A 15,468-nucleotide genomic window follows, 5' to 3' on the forward strand; every position below is an offset into this window, starting at 1 on the left:
CCACTCCCCCCCCCCCCCTCTAGATTCACATCTATACCATTTATGAATGCTACAAACAATAAGGGACACAACACTGATCTCTGTGGTATACCAGGGGACACTGGTCTCCAGTCAAACAAACAGCCTTCTCCCACCACCCTCTGCCTCCTGACACTAAGACAATTTTCGTTGTAACTTTTCAAGTTATCCTTGATACTGTGAGATTTTACTTTATTTTTTCAGTTTCCCATGCGGAACTTTGTCAAAGGCATTGCATCAAAACTAAATAAGCGACCTCCTCAAACTAATTGAATCAACTCCATTAGTGTGACTTCACTCTGATAAAGTCATGATGATTATCCCTGATCAAGCCATGCCATTCTGATTGGAGTTCGATTTTCTCCTTCTCTATTTTCTCCAGTAGTTTCCCGAACAGTGATTTAATACTCGCTCGTCTAGAGTTTCTTGGTCTATCTCTACCACCCTTACTGTGAAGTGCAATCATAATAGCTGTTCTCCAGTCCTTTGGCACCTCCCCTATTGTCAGATTCTAATTAAAATTTCCAGTCAGGGTCTTTCCTCCCTTGACTCCAACAATATCCAGACCTGCAGATTGGTCCAATTTTATACCAGACAAAGCCTCAAACCGCCGCTCGTATTTTACATCAATCTCTTTCCAAGAGCTTTCCAGTCCATCTTCTCGAATTCTGTACCTGCATCCTCCTTCTCCCAATAAAACAGCTGTGATATTTACATGTAACAATCTATCAATGTTGTCCGGGTTGACACACTGGTTGCCCCTTTGGTTTCTAATGGACACTAACTGTTGCTGATTATTCTGTTCTACTTGTCCTTGTAGAATATCATGGCATTCTCCCTCATCTCTCCTGCTTGCACTTCTTGTCCCTCGGTTGTTGTCTCCCCTCTATGTTTCTAAGTTTCTCTAAAATCACCTCTCATTTTTTGAAACTCGAGATTACAGGCTGAGTTTCCCCATCAGACAATCTTGACATTTTATTGATTAGTCTGGAGAATACCTTTTGCAGTTCGTCTGTAGTATATTCTATCTTAGATTGGGACTCCAAACGGGACACAATACTCTCAGTTTAGTCTCAGCAACACTCTGTGCAGCTGGCGCATGGCATCTTCTATATTTCAATTGCATTCACATGAATGTAAACCTTATTTTCGTTTCCTATTTGCTTGTGTTTAGATTACATTGCGTTATAGTGTGGAAACAGGCCCTTCGGCCCAACAAGTCCACACCGACCCGTCGAAGCGCAACCCACTCATACCCCTACATTTACCCCTTACCTAACACTACAGGCAATTTAGCATGGGCAATTCACCTGACCTGCACAACTTTGAACTGTGGGAGGAAACCGGAACACCCAGAGGAAACCCACACAGACACGGGGAGAATGTGCAAACTCCACACAGTCAGTCACCTGAGGCGGGATTTGAACCCGTGTCTCTGGCGCTGTGAGGTAGCAGTGCTAACCACTGTGCCACTGTGCCGCCCAATTCTTCCCCATTCCTTTTACTTTAACTTTTCTTATGATGTTAGTGGGAGAGTTCTTAAAAAAGATCCTCTTGAATATCCAAAGATACGTTATCCATTAGCTCCTCATTGCCTACGTCCAAAAGAATCATCTTCAAACCATTCCAAAAAATGTTTGCCACTTATGGTTTTCGTTTCATCGATGCATTATCATCCTCCCCAGTTCTCCCAGAACCTTCTATATATCCAGTAACACGTTCTTTATAATCGAGCCCAACAGACACCCGACCGCGGATGATAAGTTACTGATCTGTAATTCACCACTCTCCATCTTCATCCTTTCTTAAACTGTTGGATAATATTTGTAACCTTTGCCTTATCCAGATTGGCTAAATATCTTTCGGGAATGTATTGGAAAACAATGTGATAATCTGCGATGCAATCAATATGCCTTTTGCTGCTTCCTCTGAAATTCTTGTATGAAGTACATCTGATCTGTCAGATTTATAAACACTCAATCCAGCTTTCTTTTAAAACATGACCTCAACACTGATAAGAATGATCTTAGACATTACTTACACAAGCCCCATGGTCACTTGATATTTCTGGGAGAATTTCTGGATATTCTGCCTTGAAGATAGACACAAAGAAACTGTTTGTATTCCCTGCGATTTCTGTGTTGTCTTCAATAAATTATTCTGTCCGCACACCCACTGTTCCATATTTGACCTTGTTTTTACTTTCGTTTCATACACTGATGTACTTTTTTTTAGCAGTCTTTATGTTTTTCTTTTCTTTGTATGCTTTTTCGCTTTTTGATTTTCTTTTCTTGGTCATCCGTTGCTGGGTCCTATATTTCTCCGAATCCACTGGCTTACTACGGTACTTGGCATTTTTCTAAGCTAATTCCTGTGATCTACTAGATAGTTGAAGGTGAGGAGTAGAGTGTACAGATTTAGTCTCTTCAATGAAGAAAGGATGTTGTTATATTGGAAGCAGCTCAGAGATGGTTCCCTCAGCTGATTCCTGCAATGAAGGTGCTAGCTTATAACTAAAGGATGATCAGGTTGATCCAATAGCCATTGGAGTTTACAAAAATAAAGGATGGTCTTATTTCAACATAGATGATAGGAAGGAGTCAAGAACTGAAGAGAATTACACAGATAGTGGGGGAATCCATTCCGTTCTCCAGCATGTTACACAGGAACAACAGGAGGATATTCAGGCCTTCGAGCCTGTTACACCAGAATAGGACGAGGCTGTTCAGCCCCTCGAGCCTGATATATATTCGAGGCCAATCAGCCCCTCGAATCTATAACACTGGACCCAGAGTAGGCCATGCTGCACCAGTATCCTGTTACACAGCAACAGGATCAGTCCATTCAGCCTCCTCAAGTCCGTAACATAGGAACTGGAAGTTGTCACACAGTGACTGGAGATTGTTACACTAGGATAACAGGAGGCCATTCAGACCCACCGAGTCTGTTGCAAGGGAAATGTGTTAGGATAAAAACTATCTGAGACTTTTTTCATGAGAAAGGAGGAGGTAATTCAGACACGTGTCTGTTGTATGGGAACAAGAGAAGACCAATCGCTCCCTTCGTCCCATCACTGGGATACATGATTAGACCATTCAGTATCTCCACCGATTATGGAGAAATATGAGAAGACCCATCACACCCTCAAAATGTTACCCAGCAACGGGAAGATTCCATAATCCCCCACCCCTCTAACGCATCAACAGGAGGTGGTCATTCTGGCCTTGGAGATGACAACATGCGAACGCCAGAAAGACTTCATCCCATCGATTTTGTACACCAGCTGGATGATGAGTCCTGTCACCCACACATCCCGCTTAGACAGCAATGGGAGCACATCTCTTAAAACCCTTTTGCCCATCAAACAGGAATTCAAAGAAAACGTAAAGGTTTTAGAAAGGGAAGAACTTATAATAACTGAATACATTAGGGAGTAAAATGTAACAATAAAGTATTGTAATTTAAGGCAAATTGTGAGAATCCATTGTTGAGGACATTTGCAAACGTAAACCACAATCCATCGGACTCAACATGGTTTTACAAAAGATAAACCATGATTGAAGTGTTTTCTTGAGTTATTTAAAGATGTGACAAACAAGGTGGATAGTGGGAATCCTGGAAATGGAATATCTTCATGAAGGCATCGGATATGTCGCTTCTCCAAAGAGTGAGTGATGAGATCAGACAGCATCAGTTTAGGAGTAATTTATTGGTTTGGATGGAGGATTGGTTAACCAACAAAATGCAGTCAGATGAATTAAATGTATCATTTTATATTGGAAAATACAATTTGTTGGGTGCCATAGATTTCAGTTCTCATGCCTCAACCATTTGGGATCGATATTATTACTCGATTGACTGGATAGAAAATACAATAGCTACATTTTCAGATGACACTAACGTTGGTGGGAAATTGCTTCGGAATGATGATGCAAGAAATTTAAAAACTATATGAATAGGTTGGGTGAATGGGCAAACATTTGGCAATGAAAATTAAAGTGGATAAATATGGGGTTATTCAAGTTGGCCAGCCTACTGAAAAGGCAAATTATTATCCAAATGGAGAGAAACTTCAAAGTGCTTAAGTGCAGAGGGATCTGGGTGCCTGCTTGCATATCACTGAAAACTTGCTTGCGGGTACTTCAAATACTGAGAAATGCAAGCATAACTTCATCGTATATATATAAAAGGATAGAGTAGAAAGGTAGGGAGTGTTGATGTAGCTATGCAAGGCATTTGTGAGGCTGCAACTGGAGTACAGTTTGGGTGTCCTGCAGAATGAGGTATTTCCATTGGAGGCAATTCAGAAGAGCTTCATTAGAATGATTCCATATTTGAAGTGTTTTTCTTATGAAGAGAAATTGAGCAGTTCAGGCCTATACTCTCGATTTTATAAGAACGATAGAAGAGCTCATTGAGGTCTGGAGGATGCGAAATATAATTGAAAGTGTAGATGTGGAGTGGATATTTTTTTCATCGGCCGCAATCTCCAACAAGAGACTAGAGTTTGACGATCGAGAGATAGCAGGGATGTGGAACAGAGGCCGCGATGACATCAGCCATGATTGTATTCCATGGCGGAGCAGATTCGACGGGTTGGATTCCTGACTGATTCTCCTCATTCATATTCAGCTTTTCCACTGTGTTACACATTAATGGGAGAGGACTGTGTATCAAACAGGAAGCAGGTGCTCTGGATAAATCAGTCTTAATCAGTTTGACAGAACATCACCAGTGGAGTCACACAGTGACCAGTGCTGGGTCCTCCACTATTTACAATCTATATCAATGATCAGGAGGATGGAACAGATATAGAGATACTGAGTTTGGTCATGTTACTGTGATAAGCAAGAGATTAAATTATCAAGAGAGGGTGGAGGGTCTACAGATAGATACAGAGAGGTAAGGGCAATGGAGAATAATTTGGCAGCTGCAATATAACATGATATAATCTGTCATTTCATTTACAGGAATAATGGAAGGCACTATGTTACTGAAATGGAGAGGGATTACAGGGATTAATGATACTGTGTACTGGGGGGTTCACTCAGCCCCGTTCAGACATGGGAGGTTTTGCTCCATCCCTGATCGTCTGCTCCCAGACACTCCAAATGACCCCATGCTCTCCGTACACATGGAATGTTTTGAAGTGTTTGGTTGGTGATGGGGATGCTGTTTTTAAACATGTATTAAGGGGACGGCCTTTATCCAAGGTACATTCATTCATTTCTACATGGAGACCTGAAGACGATGGGAATGCTGTCTGCTTGTGAATGAAGGAACTGTGGCTGCTGTCAGGACAAGAGGTATTCACCAACATAGTGTACTGTGCATGGACACACAGTAACATTAACAGAGAGAGAGCTCCTTCAGTCCCTCTACCTCTCCCCATTGATATGGGTACTCTGCAGATGTCATGTACACCATCGGGAATCCCATTGTACTGGATACACCTGGCAGCTCCCTGCTGTGGGGGAAACGATGTATTTACCTCATCCACCATATATATCGTCCATCACCGAATGGTGACATTGATGGCAATATACTGGGAGATGATGGCTATGTCACCCAGTCCTGTTTGGAAAGTTCCAGAACAGAGAAGCTGAATGAAACTGTGACCCGAACAGCCACTGGCAGCACCGTCCTTTCCCCTGGGACCAGCTCCTTGTTCAATCAGTGTCCCCTCACACTCTGCTCCTGGGTGAAGTGTAGCTTGCGAGGCTGTTAATAGAAAACTCGGGTGGGTCCAACGGATCCCTTTCCACACATACATTAACTCTGTGTTTTCAGAGTTTCCCCACCCTGTAACCTTTGCTCCATTTGTTGCTCATGTTACAGACCCAGACGCTGTAACTACAGTCCCCAGGCTCCACCCAAAGATGGGTCATCAAATCCTCATGTCTCCCTGAATGTCTCAGGCAGCTCACAGCACAACCTCCAGCAAACCATCCCCAACCCCTCCACTAAATTATCAATAAGAGGAGTCAGTCAGAAACTCCTCATCTATAATGTGGTGGACCAGACCAGATCCCTGCAAAATATTTTACGAAGGTCGCTTAAACCCAAACTTTTCCTTATTTTAAAAATAGATGTGAAGTTTGCGTTCCAGATATGTTGTGACTGGTCAAACCACTCGAAATTAAGCAAAATATAATCGATTCATATGCTTTAGTTAAAATACAATTAAAGAAAAGAACATTTTGAAATAGCTTATATGTTTGAACACTTACACAAACAATAGATACCGTACCTTCTTGGTATACACCGTTTGGCACAAAGATATATTCAAATACAGATCCTTACATGCAGTTTTCCGATCGAAGAGATATCAACATCAACAGATATCTCAGAGAGAAAAGCAGCTGGGGATCATGTATTGAAACTTCCAACCCTTTCCGGGATCTCCAACAGCTTCTGAATGCTGCAGCTAAAATCAAACCGAGTAAACCTGGTCTGGGAGAGCTGGCCGCTGCCCTTCCATTGTTACCAATGTTTTAATAAAACCTAAAGGCTTTCTCAATTATTTACTTAAACTGTTTTCAAACAGCAGTTCTGCACCTCTGTCTTTATAACCTCTCTTCAAAAAAAAAATCCCAAGATAAAATAACCTTTTTATAGTGATGGTATACTCACAACTCCACCTTTAATAAAATGATCCATCAATATACAAAAAGGGATTCATTTTAGACCTCCTAATCTTCCTCTATGAGTAGACTGGCGGATTACATTACACTGAAAGACTGAAGTGACTGGGCTTGTATACCCTTGAGTTTAGAAGACTAAGAGGGGATTTGATTGAGACATATAAGATTATGAAAGGGTTGGACACTCTGGCAACAGGAAACATGTTTCTGCTGATGGGTGAGTGCTGAATCAGAGGACAGACCTTAAAAATACGGGGTAGACCATTTAGGACAGAGATGAGGAGAAACTTCTTCACCCAGAGAGTGGTGGCTGTGTGGAATGCTCTGCCCCAGCGGGCAGTGGAGGCCCAGTCTCTGGATTCATTTAAGAAAGAGTTGGACAGAGCTCTCAAAGATAGTGGAATCAAAGGTTATGGAGATAAGGCAGGAAGAGGATACTGATTAGGAATGATCAGCCATGATCATATTGAATGGTGGTGCAGGCTCGAAGGGCATTTCTGTGTATAATGCAGAAGTTGCAGGATCAGTTCATTCCTAAAAGGAAGAAAGATCCCAGGAGGAGACATGGGCGGCCGTGGCTGACGAGGGAAGTAAAGAAACATATAAGGTTAAAAGAGAAAAAGTATAACTTAGCGAAGATAAGTGGGAACACTGAGGACTGGGAAGCTTTTAAAGAACAACAGAGGATTAGTAAGAAGGAAATACGCAGATAAAAAATGAGGTACGAAGGTAAACTGGCCAAGAATATAAAGGAGGATAGTAAAAGCTTTTTTAGGTATGTCCAAGGCAAAAAAAATGGTTAGGACAAAAATTGGGCCCTTGAAGACAGAAGCAGGGGAATATATTACTGGGAACGAAGAAATGGCAGAGGAATTAAATGGGTACTTCAGATCTGTGTTCACTGGGGAAGACACAAGCAATCTCCCTGAGGTAACAGTGGCTGAAGGACCTGAACTTAAGGGAGTTTATATTTGCCAGGATTTGGTGTTGGAGAGACTGTTAGGTCTGAAGGTAGATAAGTCTCCGGGACCTGATGACCTGCATCCCAGGGTACTGAAGGAGGTGGCTCGGGAAATCATGGATGCGCTGGTGATTATTTTCCAGAGTTCAATAGAATCGGGGTCGGTTCCTGAGGATTGGAGGGCGGCTAATGTTGTGCCACTTTTTAAGAAGGGTGGGCGGGAGAAAGCAGGAAATTATAGACCAGTTAGTCTGAACTCAGTGGTGGGAAAGATGCTGGAGTCTATTATAAAGGATGAAATTACGGCACATCTGGATAATAGTAACAGGATAGGGCAGAGTCAGCATGGATTTATGAAGGGGAAATCATGCTTGACTAATCTTCTTGAATTTTTTGTGGATGTAACTCGGAAGTTGGACGAGGGAGATCCAGTGGATGTAGTGTACCTGGACTTTCAGAAAGCTTTTGATAAAGTCCCACACAAGAGGTTAGTGAGTAAAATTAGGGCGCACGGGATTGGGGGCAAAGTACTAGATTGGATAGAGAATTGGTTGGCTAATAGGAAACAAAGGGTAGTGATTAATGGTTCCATTTCGGAATGGCAGGCAGTGACCAGTGGGGTACCGCAGGGATCCGTGCTGGGACCGCAGCTTTTTACAATATATGTAAATGATATAGAAGATGGTATCAGCAATAACATTAGCAAATTTGCTGATGACACAAAGCTGGGTGGTAGGGTGAAATGTGATGAGGATGTTAGGAGATTACAGGGTGACCTGGACAAGTTAGGTGAGTGGGCAGATGCATGGCAGATGCAGTTTAATGTGGATAAATGTCTGGTTATCCACTTTGGTGGCAAGAACAGGAAGGCAGATTACTACCTCAATGGTATCAAATTAGGTAAAGGGGCTGTTCAGCGAGATCTGGGTGTTCTTGTCCACCAGTCAATGAAGGCAAGCATGCAGGTACAGCAGGTCGTGAAGAAGGCTAATAGCATGCTGGCCTTCATAACAAGAGGAATTGAGTATAGAAGCAAAGAGGTGCTTCTGCAGCTGTACAGGGCCCTGGTGAGACCACACCTGGAGTACTGTGTACAGTTCTGGTCTCCAAATTTGAGGAAAGACATTCTGGCTATTGAGGGAGTGCAGCGTAGGTTCACGAGGTCAATTCCTGGAATGGCAGGATTGCCTTACACGGAAAGACTGAAGCGACTGGACTTGTATACCCTTGAGTTTAGAAGACTGAGAGGGGATCTGATTGAAACGTATAGGATTATGAAAGGACTGGACACTCTGGCAGGAGGGAACATATTTCCGTTGATGGGGGAGTGCCGAACCAGAGGACACAACTTAAAAATACGGGGTAGACCATTTAGGACAGAGATGAGGAGAAACTACATCACCCAGAGAGTGGTGGCTGTGTGGAATGCTCTGCCCCAGAGGGCAGTGAAGGCCCAGTCTCTGGATTCATTTAAGAAAGAATTGGATAGAGCTCTTAAAGATAGTGGAGTCAAGGGGTATGGAGATAAGGCTGGAACAGGATACTGATTAGGAATGATCAGCCATGATCATATTGAATGGCGGTGCAGGCTCAAAGGGCTGAATGGCCTACTCCTGAACCTATTGTCTATTGTATATTGTCTATAGTCTATTGTCTATTGTCTATTGGCAGAATGGCCTATTCCTGCAACTATTGCCTATTGTCTATTGACTGCAATGCATTTATATTACATTGACTCTGAGCATACACAGTTTCTCCCAAAACTTCTCCAAAAACTTTAAGGGGTCACGATCAGTGAAAACGATTTGTCTCAGATACGTTATTTGCAATTTAAATGCTGAAATGTTGTAACACCAACACCAAGCTCAAGGCTTCTTTCCCCATTGGGGAATAAATCTGTTGATGTTTCCACTGGACACTCCAACCACACGTTACATAGTGGAGCACTTCTCATCTCTCCAATAGTCCCTCTGAATGACATAGCTCCTCATGTCTCAGCATAAAAGAATTACATTCTTCTGTACCTCTTAATGCTGTAACCTCTTTACCTGCTACTCCTGGCCTATGCCAGTGAACCTTACTCTCACAGGGATATGTTCTAAGAAAATCTCACACATTCTTCTCAATCTCTCACAGAAACCAAACTTTGATTTCTGAACTCAATCATCATCATCAGCCATTTTAGCTTCTAACCTTCCCATTGTTACTCTCCGCTCTTCCACATGAGTTCTCATGACTGCAGGAAGTAAATTGTTGAACTTCTCCAAAATAAGAATCTCTCTAAGGGTCATAGGTTTGCTCTGTTTTAATACCCTTCCCCAACTTTCAAAACTTGTCTGATCCTTTCAAACACAACGTGCGTTTAACCAGGCATGCTATTTTAGATTCCTGAAACACTGTCTGTCAGCTTCTAGCACAAGCTCATATGCACTTCAAATGGCTTTCTTTACCTCCTCATACTCAGCAGATACCTCCTCTGATAGGGATGCATATGCCTATCAGCTTTGTTTAAATCAACTAAATCCACATGTTCTCTGGCAACTGCATTTGTTTAGCCACTTTCTGAAATGATATTAAAAAGTCTCCCTCCATCATTCTAATCAAATTTAGATAATACCTGGATGTATTTAAACAGATCTCCATCAGACCTTTAGCTGTATAGGGTTGCTCATCCTCACTATCCTCCTTATCCAGCCGACTGTCTGCCTTCATCTCCACCTTCTATGTCAACTTTCCTCTCTAATTACTAACTTTTGAAGTTGAAATTCTCTGCTTTTCTTCTCTCTTTTTCTCTCTTTCGTCTTCATTTCCATTTCTTTTATTTCTACTTTTCATCATAATTCAAACTGTTTCAATTCCTTTTCATGTTCAAGGTGCCTCATTTGAAATTGAATTCTAGCCATTTCCAAAGATTCTGATGGTGTTTCCACCAAATGTAATTGCCGAGCTATAGCTGTAATTATCTCTCATTTTCTCACAGACAAACACAATTCCAACTCCAGCTTGTCTGCCAATTCCTACAGCTTCCCTTCATTACCTTTTGTAAAACCCCTAACTTTACTTCTTCCACACCCAGAGAACTCTTAGTGACTGAAATTGTCTTTATACTCAACACACTGTTTAAACCAACCGAATTCAACATCCAGAACCAAAGACACTAACAACTACCATACGGGACCTTTGAACCCAATAGCCTCCTGGTGCATACTCTCCAGTGTCTGCATGAGCTTATTCTGGATTCTCTAGTTTCCTCCCACAATCCAAAAGTGTGCATGTCAGGTGAATTGGCCATGCTAAATTGTTTGTAGTTTTCAGGGATGTGTGGGTTAGGAGCCTTAATCGCGGTAAATGTGTAATAATAGGGTAGAGGAATGGGTCTGGGTAGGTTACTCCTCGGAGGGTCAGTGTAGACTTGTTGGGTCGAATGGCCTGTTTGCGGACTGTAGGGATTGTAATTCTAAACCCAATTTGGTATTATCGATTTAGAACCAGACAAGAGTCCCCAATTTGTTATAGACCAACCAGACTGACTCAAACTAGTTTAAGAGGGTAGCTTGGATGCCAACCTTTTCTTATTTTGAAGATAGATGTGACGTGGGTGTTCCAGATGTGATGGTACTCGTCAAACCACTCACCATAAAGCAAAACACAATGTATTTAAACACTCTAATCAAAATCCATTCACAATGAAGAGGAATTTAGACTAACTTAACTATTGGAAACCATAACGGAATAATGGATACAGTACCTTCTACAAATGAACTGTTCCAATATACTACAATCACCTAAATACACCCCTTGGCAAAAAAGGAACATTCAAACATGCATTCTTGCATACAGTTCTCCAATCCAGGAGGAAAGAGCATCAAATGAGCTTCCAGAGAGAATAGCAGCGAGGGATAATTTACGAAAACTTACACCCATTCTGGGACCCCAAGCACCTGGTGATTGTTATTGCTACAATGAAAAGAAACCTAGAAAGCCTGGTCTGTGCGAGCTGGCCATGGTTACTACTATTTATTAAAAACCCTAAAATCCCCGTAAGTTATTTACTTGAGCCGTTTTCAGTTGGAAGTTTGGCCTTTAAGACCTCTTACTAAAAATAAGGAGAAAAAAACCTTTTATTTAAAAAAGTGACAGCATTGTCAGGCAATTTGATGCCTGGACCTTTACTCAGTGGTCTTCCTCGTGTTACTGATCGCAAGGTCACCTGAAAGGGACAGCCACAGGTACAGACCAAGTTACAAGGATGTGTCTCATAACTTCTGAAACACACCTGTCCATGAACCATCACATGGGACACACCGGGAAGTGAAGAAAAGACTGACACACGCCATTTCATTATTTCTGAGCTACACAATGCCAGCACTCTATACACTAGGGAGACAAAACCCAAGGCCAGGGAAAGATACAAAGGGACAGAGAGATTCACATTAAAGACAGAAACAGGCAGTTAATTAACTGAAAAGATGTTGTTGAAATATGGTGAAAAAGACAGGGCAGTGGGACTAACTGCAGAAGTGAGATCTTCGTGAGTACAATGACAAGAATGAGAACATTGAATACAGGCATCGTCAGATCAGCTGGAATGGTTTGTTACATCAAATTCTGAATCTGCTTCACCGAACACCACAAACAAACATAAACTGGGACAAGATGACAGCCCAGCATGGAGAGCTGTGCACACCATGCTAGTGTGTTGCTCAATGAAATGCACTATCTGGAGAGTATTGAAAACTATACTAACATATGCTCACTATACTCGCATCAGATTACTTCCTATAATGGGAAGGTTTGCTCTCTCTGTGTGTTCATCAGAGACTGAGAGAGTGTGCGCGATAGGCGTGGTTGAATGTGAAACTCATTGTTTGAGAAGGAACACACATGGAGAAAACAATTTTAAATACGAACAACTGGCAGGTTTTTTGTTTATCAATAGAGAGAACGAGGGACATTTCATGGACAAGTGAGGTAAAGTATTTGAGAATGTTAAAATAAAGGCATTGTCTGATAAAACAGCAATATACATCGGCGTGCACATGAATGACAGATGGATGGGAGTTTGGTGTGAGTTCGAATCAGATTTGCTTCGGCAGGTTTGAAGCCGGGACCGTCTTCAGCAGATTATTGGCTTCATTAAGCCTGTACTTCATAGCTCAAGGTTCAAACAGCAGATGGAATAAACCAGTGAGATATATTCTGGAGTAGTGAGTATTTCAAGTTAGAAATGTCAGGGAATGGTGTCAAGAATCAGCTCATTGTCAAAGGGATCTCCCACAGTTGTGACTTGTCTGCTTCAACTGCAGATATTGGCCAGGGATGGGATGGAAACAATGGAAGGAAGTGGAGTTTGTAACCAGAACAGTAGGCAGTGACCTCCATGCTCTTAACAGCAAAGGCAATGATACGATGCATTATGATTCTCCCCTGAAACTGAATAGTTCAACATAGAGATCCGTGAGTAACATTGCCCGAGCAGAGAGGGAGACAGTAATTGAACACCTTTATTGATGCAGTTAGCAGTGGTCTGTAGAGTGAATATCTAGATTGAGAGTTTGGATTGGATTGGAACAATAATAGTGGCAGGAAGTGTAGACGATATGAAATAACAATAATACAGTCATAACTAGTTCATACAAAACAAAATCTGGATAGTGACACTCACCAGGAACACCAACGCTTCCAGGAAGGGATAATAAAAGTATTGAATAATGAGAAGAGCGAAATAGATCCGCAATGATAATGACATCCAATCAAATGCAGAAAGATACCAAACATAATCGGCTAAGCTCCTGTCTATTGTTGGAATATTCCTGTCTAATGCTCTCAAATTCTGATCCATTGTTGGAACATTCCAGTCTCATGTTCTCAGATTCTGTTCTCTCCTCCCCTTCTCTCTGGATCTGCTGATCCCTGTCAGTCCTGTCAGTGATGCTCCGCTCATGTTATGGGTTGACACATTGAACGGAGCCCATTTATCATTAAAAGATTGAAACCCTCCACTGGGATAATTAGAATCCATGGAGATTGGTATTAATCGCAGTCACTGAACAAATAGGCTCAGTTAACCAGTTCAATAAATCACTTTTCATATACTGGATGCAATGGATGAGGGTTGCTGAGGGATGGACCATAAATCTTTCAAAATTTTATATCTTTTTTTCCTTATATTTGAGAGTATTAAATGAACACTGCAGGGGTCTTTGTATGTTCCATTCTGTTTATGAAAGGAAGCAGTTATAAAACTACAGATCGGCTGCATTAAAAAAGTGGGGTGGGGGGGGGGGGGGGAGGGCTGGGCAAGTTTCTCGATACCTGAACCCAAAGTACAGTACTTATTGACCAGTGTGCAGCCACTCCTGGTTTTGATGCCCTGTTGTCAAATCCTTTCATAACCTTGAGACAGAGCATTGGGACTGCTGCTTAGGAACAGGCTGAAGAAATTCTCTCCCAATGGGCCTCTTACAGAGGGAGAAGAGAAGACCATTCAGCCCATATTAGCCTGTTGCGAATTGAAAAGGGGGAAAGCTGAATATTGGCACATTTTGTCGACAGAATCATTCAGAACAAAGAGATGTGTTGCTACAGTTGCATAAAATGTAACTGAGAGGGCACCAGCAGTACATTGTGTTGTCTGTGTTTCTGTATCTGAGAAAGGATGGACCTCCATCAGATACAGTTTAACGGCTGCTCATAATCCATGGGTTGCTGTGTCTCGGATCTGTTACACAGGGACAGGAGGAGGCCATGCAGCCTCTCGAGTGTGTTTAGAAGAACTGGAGGAGGCCATTCAGCCGCTTGAGTCTATTACAGAGGGACAGGAGGAGCCTAGTCAGACTATCGAGCCCATTATAGTGGGGCAGGAAGTGTCGATTTAACTTTCAAGTCTGTTATGCATAAATATTTGTTTTAAATTAGTTGTGGAATAGGAAATACCTGATGTCAACATTAAAGTTCTAACTTTGAACAAGGCCAATTTTGAACATGTTAGGCGAGCCCTGTGAAAGGCTGATTGGAATACCCTATTCACAGGTAAAGGGATGGTTGGTAAATGCAAAGCCATCAAACCGAGGTTTCAGAGAGTGAGATGGGAAAGGCTGGTGGGTGCAGTGAGTGCTGGATGGCTAGATATATTGATGTTATGGTCAAGGTAAGGAAGGAGGCATATGTCTGGTAAACAGAGCTGAGATTAAGTGAATCCCGAGAGGCGTATAAGGGCAGTAAGTGTATAGTCAATGAGGAAATTGGGCCAGAAAAATGTGGACATGAGATGGCTTTAGAAATAGGGTTAACGAGGCATTGAAGAAATTCTACAAATCCTTTAATGGTAAAAGGGTGAGAACTGGGCCCCTTAATGATCAGTAAGACTACCTATGTGTGGAACCATCCGAGATTGGAGGGATATGAAACAAAAATTTCTCTTCAGTATTTAATGAGGAGGAGGTTACAAGAGCGAGAGAATGAATAAATATACAGTGAAACATTGAAAGGTGTCTATATTACAAGGAGGGGTTTGACATTTTAAAACACATAAAGGTGAACTAATCCCTGGGACCTGATCAGTTGTATCCCAAATGTTTGTGAGAAGCTAGGAAAGAAACTGGTCAGCATTTTGCTGATATATTTGTATCATTGATTTCCACAGGTGAGGTGTCAAAAGACTTGAGGGCTGCTAACATAGTGTCATTATTTAAAAAGTATGGAAAAAAGAACAGGTAACCATAGATCGCAGAGCCTGACGTCAATGGTGACTAAATTGTTGGAGGGAATTTTGTTGGAAAGGATGTACATGCATTTGAAAAGACAAGGACTGAAGAGGGCTTTGTACATTGGAGATCACGTCTC

The sequence above is a fragment of the Chiloscyllium punctatum genome, chromosome 52, assembly GCF_047496795.1.
Source record: "Chiloscyllium punctatum isolate Juve2018m chromosome 52, sChiPun1.3, whole genome shotgun sequence".
NCBI lineage: Eukaryota > Metazoa > Chordata > Chondrichthyes > Orectolobiformes > Hemiscylliidae > Chiloscyllium > Chiloscyllium punctatum.